The sequence below is a fragment of the Hakea prostrata genome, chromosome 2, assembly GCF_041222555.1.
Source record: "Hakea prostrata isolate BN-2017 chromosome 2, UWA_Hpros_2, whole genome shotgun sequence".
Taxonomy (NCBI): domain Eukaryota; kingdom Viridiplantae; phylum Streptophyta; class Magnoliopsida; order Proteales; family Proteaceae; genus Hakea; species Hakea prostrata.
In genome coordinates, this window is record NC_142601.1 from 11513417 (window position 1) to 11522462 (window position 9046).

General features: G+C 32.9%; 1 pseudogene across 1 annotated transcript; it reads right to left on the minus strand.

Moving 5' to 3' along the window:
* Window positions 1–4224: 4224 nt before the first annotated feature.
* Window positions 4225–6005, minus strand: LOC149023732 (transcription factor FER-LIKE IRON DEFICIENCY-INDUCED TRANSCRIPTION FACTOR-like; annotated as a pseudogene). The gene is made up of 4 exons (XR_016171413.1): window positions 5441–6005; window positions 5137–5338; window positions 4836–5009; window positions 4225–4739 (listed from the first exon to the last, which is right to left on the minus strand). The product of XR_016171413.1 is annotated as a transcription factor FER-LIKE IRON DEFICIENCY-INDUCED TRANSCRIPTION FACTOR-like (transcript).
* Window positions 6006–9046: the final 3041 nt, after the last annotated feature.

Sequence of the window (9046 nt, forward strand, 5' to 3'; positions counted from 1 at the left end):
CGTAATAAGGTGGCCAAAGGGGATCTTTTGGTTCGTTAAGTTTCAACAATGGACCAACTTGCTGACATGCTCACTAAAGCTCTCTCTACTTCGCCTGCTTTGATCCAAAGTCATGCTCCTTGAAGGGAGGGTATTAGGGAATAAGTCATGTTTTTCTACAGTTACTCTTGTATACGGTATACAGTCGCTTATTGTATCTATCCCATATATAAAAAAACCCTGATCTACAATTAAGATCAGTTTTGTTTCTTCCAGATTCCTTGTCTCACACACACATCTACTAGTTGCGATCCCTATTATCTCCACTTTCCAATTCTTTAGAACCAAAATTTGAACCTCTACATTTGTTACCTCATCTTAAACTCCAACAATGTCTTCATTCATCTTCATAGAGGAATGTTTAGATCATAATATAGTAGAGTGAGGGAGAGGTGGGGCAGTCGTTTTGTTGGGAAAGGGGTGGTGGATGCAGGTGGGTGGGATTTCTGGCGAGGTGTAGGAAGAAGGTCGGTGAAGGGAGAATCCCTTCACCCACCAAGGGGTTAGGTACAGAGTGAGTGAGAGGGGCATTTTGGTCATTCACATGGGTGAGGGGTATTCTTGTCAATTAACAATTAAGATGGTGAGGGTATTTAGGTCTTAACACATTTCAAATTTTGAAAACTTAACGGAATATGGTCAAAAAGGAACATTGGATTTTTTTGTAATATTTCCAGTTCACTGGATTGGGCAAAATGTAATATTGGCAACTTAAGTGAGCAACCTAGAGTTTGGGCCCAACTTAAGTAGGCAAAATGAAAAAAAAACCTCTATTTTTTTGAAGGTGACCTCGTTTATAGCCTTGAATCACTCACGAAAGAGAATCTTTGAGCTCTTCAAAGATTTAGATCCACTAATTAGATGAGTGATCTACTAATTATAAAATGCACTTGCAAATTTTATAAATTCTTTATAATTATGTAACATGGTATGTCCCATGTGTTTAGCATGCATATTGCATGTGTAAAACATGTTTTATTATGTTAAATGCATTATAAAGGATTCTTCTTTTTTAATAATTTTTTTTTGGGGTAGGGGACATGCTTTTTATATATTGGGGATGAGGGTTTTACATAATATAAGGTAGGCCTCTAGCCCCGAGTGGATTCAAACTCTGACAGCTAACCTCCTATTTGGAGTTACTGGTTTATTACCAACTAAACTACCCCTCAGGGTTTATAATAATCATTATTGCTATAATAAATTATATACACACCTCTTAAGTTTGTAAACTACTATTTACACTCCTTGGAATATATTCTACTATCTTAATATAAGGTAGGGCTTTGCCAATTTATATTTACACTCCTTGGCAAAGTGTTAGGCATAAGGGGACATCGGTAATATAATAAATTCCACTAAGTATAAACATAATAATTTGCATACCAAGGAGGAGATGTATATATCTATAGTTTCTTTAGTTTTATTCACAAATACACATAATTTCAGTCGTCAAATAGTTAATAGTAAATGTTGTACATAATTCACTTGATATGATTATGCCTATAACAAAATCCAATTTTTAAATGGATCCAACCTTACAAAAGATAATAGTAGCTGATCTTTAACTTTAGCTGCTCGTACTTGTTAGCCAATTAATATGATTTATGATCCATGTAAAAAATTAGTCATAGTATTCTTTTTATGAGAGCTATTCATCACTTTATAAGCAAATCAGATCCGTTGATTGGTCTGCATGTGGGGCCAATCGAACATATAAATGTGTAATATAAATTAATATATCCACCTTGGGTGGTGGGGATTGAGGGTGAGAGTGAGTTGATTCATTAGCAGAGAGGCATGAAGGTGAATAATGGCACCAAACATGAGGTTCCTCAAAGCACAAAGCTCAAGGTGAAATGGTCCCATTATATATATATATTCTAAAAAGGAAATCATGCGAAGAAGTAAGAATAAGATAATATAGATATAAATATGAAGAAATTATCAAGGGAAAAATGGTAGTAGATGGTCCCCATGGAGATCAATTACTATTTCTATGCACTCTATACTAAGTAGTAAGTAGTTATTTTTTTGGAAGATCAAAAATAAAAACCTAAATTCTAGTAGTAAAAAATAATGAAAACTGCAAACAATAATCACACAACATAAAATTTTTTTATTAAAATAGTTAGAGATAATGTCAAATAATAGAAGATGAAAAGTGCACCATGATAGCGAATAGATGTTCAAATCACAACGCCTGATAGCGAATTTTACAAATCTGTTCTAGAGGACAAGCTTTGGGTGCATGAATGCCAGCTAGACTTACCTTTTTCCTTATCAAACTTACTTATCCGACTAAGATGATTAAATAGTGATAGTTATGCTAACTAGGCCATGGCGAAGGTATGTTGACTTAGGAACCTCTCAAAAACCCTAAACCCCAACAACAAATATAAATACCTTAGATATAGACCAGCAATGGTTCGCACTTCAAACCTTCAAACTCTCTCATTGCTCATTCGTGATTTTACTTATTCAATTTTGCTCATTATTTGACTTTACCATCGAAAATAGATTGCCGATCGTCCTAATCTACCTGTATGCCTTGACTCTTCTTTGTGGTTCCTAGCAGATCTAGGTTAATCTGAAGTTCGATCCAATCTCATATCAGTGGATACCAATTAACTGACGTATTGACCGATGATCCAACCGTTCAAGCAATTTCAACAGTAACAATTAGCCATCAAATCTATCTTCCAACAGCTAAATGTGTTATATGTGCCTTGAATTCTTATGCTAGAGTTGAAAGTTTTGTTGAGGTATTTGAGTCATACCCAACTTATGTTGAAGTACTCAAATTATATCCAACTTATGTTCTAATATAGCCCATCAGATTAGTTACGATCTAACGGTGTAGTGGACCTTTGTGGTAGAGTCCAATTACTAATATAGAACCCATTGTAGTTTTATAAATACTAGCTGGAAGCAACGGTCTGGATATTCTAATCTAGATACTCAGGGTGTAATGTTTTAAGTAACCTTGTGCTTAAACCCTAACCCTAACAAGCTTGACTTGCTCCAATATACCATGGAGGTGACCCAAATGATTCATGTTTTGATATCTTTGATGAAGGCAGATCAGGACCCATGTCTGGTACCAATCACTGATCTCCTTCTTAGTGGGGGCTCAGGAACTTTACCCTAAGATATGATACAATCAAACTCAGTGGCTCACTTGTCTACCCAATTAGAGCACTATGTACTATTCTTTCTGGACTCTCTGACCCTAGTGAGATGAGAGTAATTTCTTCACAATACCATTGAGAAATAGAGCAAAGTAGCTCGTTGCAGCACCTTCTTCGTTTTGATTTTACAGAAAGAAAGTAACCTCCCCCTCCCAAACCCTATATATATGTACATAGTGAGATGATATCTGGTTCATGTCACCCCATGCATTTTGTAATGATCGTTCAGATTTAGCCCACAAATGGAAACCATGCACGCCCAGGGTACAAGACACCGTACCACAGCATAAACATCTCATTCTGAATTCTGAATATGAAATGAAAGCATATGTATATAATCTCTTTAACTGCAATGCAAAATATAAAAAAAAAGAAGAACAGAATAGAATATAGAGATACGGGTAGCTAACCTTTGTTCCTGTGCCCAATTGCAAAGATTTCCTTTTGCCCAACTCTCATTTTTCTATTCCAATTAGGTAGAAAATAATACTGCAACTGGGTGACTTCCCAGTTGGTTTTCCAGGGACCACGTACCCATCACCACCGCCAGAGCCGGCTGGTTGCTTCATTCATTCTCCTTCTCTTCATCATCAAATTCTTTAAATGTTGAAGACATGAATCAAATCCAAATACGTACCATGTATGAAGGTGAACCATTATTGATCAGTAAATATATACTTATGAGTCGAGTCTTTGTTGAAAATCACTCTCAGTTGCAAAGCTTCTGCTATCAGCTTTACATCATAACATCTCACCCCACACACATATTATAGTGAGAACCAGAATGAATAATCATCTCTAGCTTCCCATTTTAAGTGCCATCAGCAATAACTTTTCTTAGATTCTCTGGCTTTTGAACATAGAGAGGTAGTATTGTAATATTAAACAATGAAAAGACAGAAAAAAAGTAAGGTGATGCTTTCAAAGGTCATGGTCAGATTAGGGTTATTTTTATCTTCAGTCCTTATCAGAGATCAGTCCCCATTACCTCAAACATTGTGGTTAGCGTGGATTCCCTCTCGTTTCAAGTGTCAATACACATATACAATAGTTTATATAGAAATTAAACACTGCAACAAAGTTTAAGACTTGATCAATAACCCTCAACTAAGGTCTCCTCTTAGACTCTAGATCTTGCTAATATTAATTCATCATCCTTCTCGAGAACATCCAACAAAACTAATATATTGCTACAGAAGAGAGAGACACAGAGACAACATCAATTTTAAAACCCTAAAAAGAAAAAGAATAATCATGATCACCAATCTTCAAGCATTCAGGACTTGTCTGTTGGCATTATCTCGACAGAAAACCGTACTTCATAAAGATCACAGACACACACAAACGCACACGGTTGCTTTATGCTTGAGTTAAGATTTTAATTACACAAAGATCAGTGATGATCAAGGAGCTACTGGTGTCTTGAACTCAAAACCCTGGTTTAGTAGAGCTCCTGTCACCCATATCTTCAAAGTTGACATGTTCATCTCCTCCTCCAGTATCTCTCACCTGTATATGTTTATTTCCATTATCATGAGGAAAATAGAGAGAGAGAGAGAGAGAGAGAGAGAGAGATGAATCACTGATTAGACGAAAAGGGCTTACATTGAGTGTAAATGTTAACACCAATCTCTCACAAACAGTGCTGAAATTGGAGTTCTGAACGTCAAAGCAAGTGAGAGATTCAAGGGCTTTGTGAAGAGCCACAGCCACTCCTTCTCCCTTGATGGAAGCTAATCTAACATAGTACCCTCTCTCCTCCACTTGGAACACATCCATCTAAACATTTTCTTATCAGTCAGGGCATGAACCAGAAGCTTATAAATGGAGACAAATAAAGGCAAACTAGAAACTTATAAATGAAGACTAATTAAAGTTTTTTCCAACTGATTCAATACATATATACCTGCACTATCTTCCTGCAACTAGGATGCTTCTTGTCAACTGCTTGGATCTTCTTTGGTTTATCCACAAAGTCTTGAAGCCTCTCCACTCCTCCTTTTAAGAGATGATTCCAGACCAGCAATCTCAGCTTTTAGCTTCTTAGCTTCCATCTGCAACTCCTGCACGTATAACACTGCATCTCCTACTATTGATGCTTTGTCCATCTGTTACAAAGTCATTTAATCAAGCCAATCATATAGAGACTACTACTTCTAACAACCAAAGGAGAAGGGAAGAAATTAACCAAATCAAGATTCATAATACACCTTGGTTATGTTAGGAACCAAAGAACGCAATGCATAGAGCTTCTCCTTCATACGGCCTCTCCTACGCCTCTCTGATATCAAAGTTCTCGATCGATCAACGGTTCCCCTTTTTGTCGGTGTATTCGTAGTTGCAGATGAATCATCCTCATCGTTTTCATCATCATCATCATCATCATCTCTTAGCTCTATATCTCCACTAAATGCTGGTAATGAATTGAAGGCAGAGTTGGGATTTGAGTTGTTGAGAGAGCTAAAATCAAACATGTCTCCAGGCATGCTTGAAACAAACTGGTTATCAACCAATCCACCATTGAACATGAGCTCTCCTCCATCGTAATTTGGATTGAAATTGGTGATCGGCTCTTCTGCATTCTCTCCTCTGATTAGATCAATCAAATGATCATAGTTGCTTTCATTGATAAAACTTTGAAAACCAAAGCTGCTTACTTGCTCATGAAAAGCTTGGAATGCTTGAGGATCCATTATTTTGTGTCTCTCTTCCTCGATCTCCTCCGTGCGCCCATAGATTGATGGGAAGAACTTATAGTAGAGTAAATTAATAAAGCTGAACAGTCTTCTTAAATTTTGATTCTATTTATTTATTTTTTTGAAAACTTCTTAAAATTAACAAAATACATAGAAGATTAAAATTGTATGGCTTTGATTATCATATTGTGTGAACCGAACCATAAATGTGGCCTACCAAAATTATACCTTTTAAAGTTGTCAAATACATAAATTACCCCTTGAAAATTAAAATTTAAAATAAAATAACAATTAATACGAGAAAATTTTCATTTATCGTAGTTGAAACATGAAAGTTTACCACCACATTCTAGGGTTTGAAGATACCTTTCCATGCAAATCTAAAACCTAATAATGAATAGATTCTTATTCACCGTGACTTAAGGAAAAGTGGACCCAAATAATTAAAGGTTGGTGATTGAATTAAGAGTCTTTCTCACCCGGATGTACTATCACATAATTGCATGAGAAGAAGATATATAAGCCATTGAAGTACTTTGTGGGACATGAAAGAGATTCTAATCCGATGTTAAAAGGAAGATTCCTTGCATTAGGACATCTTTATTATATCAAAACTTTAAATTATATTGTAGGTGGCCTAGAAGACCACAAATTTCTTTTGTGGGGGGCTTTTAGGGGACCACGAATATAAAAACTAAAATCAAAACTTTAACTAAAGGAGGTGCTATATAAAAACTGTTCACTATGGTCACGATTTCTAATTACAAAATAATTTCTGGTAAGACAAATTATTGGTTTTTGAAGAAACCAATTTGGTTACAAATCGCCTGATTGGTAACCCCTAATACTTGTTAACGTATATTTTAAAATGTTCTAGAAAAATTAATGGTCATAGCGATTTAGAAGTTGAGTATGCTATAGGATGAAAGGTTTTATAAATATAAAATAAAAAGAAAAGTAAAAGTATGTATATTAGATTATTCGATTAAATAAATTAAATCAGGGAGTATTCCCTAGAAGTGTATCTATTTTCTTCAAATTCAATGTAGTTACCAAGTATAATGCCTAAGAACTATTTATGAACGAAAAAAGATAAAATAAAATTAATTATGAAATGAAAATAATACTAAGCACTTTACAAAAAAAAATAATAAAACGGAAAATAAAAATTATATTACTTAAAGACTGGAATTTACTTGAGAATTGCAGGACTAATATATTATTATTTATTATTATAATACTATTTAATCAAGTGATATGTGGGGATACAACTAGAATATGGTGATTAGATCTTCATAACTAGCATAGCAGAATAATTATTAATGGATTTTCTGTAGGAACTTTATAATATGATTAAGAAAAAAGTTTTTTTTTTTTTTTAATTTACTACCAATGTAACTCTATTACTGTGGGGAATTTAATTGATGCAAGGTATATGTCCTATCCTTTGCTAGAGGTATTCCATTTCTCCCTTAAACCTATTCTATAGATTATTGTCTATAACTTTTTACTTTTTTTTTAATATATTTACTTACAAAATAAATATATTAAAAAAAAGTAAAAAATTACACCCAAAAAAATATTTATTTATACAAGTATAAAAATAAGATAATAACAATACACGGAAAAAATACTGCTGGTTAGTGTCAAATGATCTTGCATCAAGATACAGAAGTAGATATTGTCATATTTCTTATGAAATAAAATAAATAAATAAAAATTCATCTTAGGTTTAAAAATATATAAAAATTCATCTATGTTGATGGGCCTTTTATTAATAGGCCTTAATATAATGACTATCAAATTAGGTTATGATTTATTGTAAAAAATAATAAATTAGATTTTTTTTTTTTAATTTCTTGCTCTAATAATAAATAGAATTTTTTTTCTATTGTTTCTTAAGCAACCAGCTCCCATTCCAAGTGGGGTTCAGTAGATGACTGACCCTATGGTCCCCAAACATTTTCCAAATACATAAAATTAATAACAACTACCAATAGCTACCACTTGATAGTTACTTATTCAAAACATAGCTTACAATAGTATTACTTATTAGAATAATGTTCTTGTTTTCTTTTTTTTTTTCATTTCCTTGTTCCTTACTTTTCGATTTTTTCAAAATGCTTTACAATAATCATTGATTTTTTTCTTACCTAGCAAACGTATAATTATAATCTTAGACCACAACATCACATTCGCATGTTGTATCGTATATTCATTTAATTATATAGATATACGAAGGCATTATACATGCTACTACATTATATAGATACAGCATATTTAAAAGCTGGCATAATAAAAGTCAATTGTGAACCAAAGAGAGACAAATTGATTAAGGGGCATAAAAATACAATTTGTTTTGTGAAAAAAAAATTAGAAATACTTATATTGAGGATGATTTCCTAGCAGAGCTAGTGTAGAATGGTGTAGTAAGCACGTATATATACGTATGAACTTTGACATTATATTTCGTATTTCATTTTGAGTTGCATCAAGCACTAGTCTTTGCTAAAGTCTAAAATCTTTTTCTGACCTTAAAAGTCAAAAGCTTATTCCTACAAACTAGCCATTTTTCATACAACAAGTGGCAGAAGTTTTAGTTATTTAAACATGTATAATTATGAAATTTCAAGCAAATTACATGGAATTTACTATTACATTTTCGTCATCATAATTAAGAATAAAATAATAGTTTTAGGCCCTGTTGGTTACAGACGAAATAAAAGAAAATTAATTAAAATCACTGATAATCGTTATCCTATATTATTTATATAAAAAAATTATTAATACATCACTAAAGTCTAGATTACTATCTATCATATCTGTATTTTTGAAAAGCACAATAATAATAGATTTTGAAATGTATTATTTCAAACAAATAAGAGTATTAAAAGAAAACTAGATAGACATGATTAAAATTTTTTCTTTTCAAAAGGGATTTTAACTTGTTTCATTTTCTTTTACTTGCAACCAAATGGAACCTATTTACATAATTAAGGAACATCGATATCAAGAGAGAAAAATGAAAAAGAAAAAGAAAAATTATGCTTTTTTTGGTAATCAAAAAAAAGTAAATTATGTTACAAGTTTAGGTAATTAGGTTTGACATAAATAAAGATC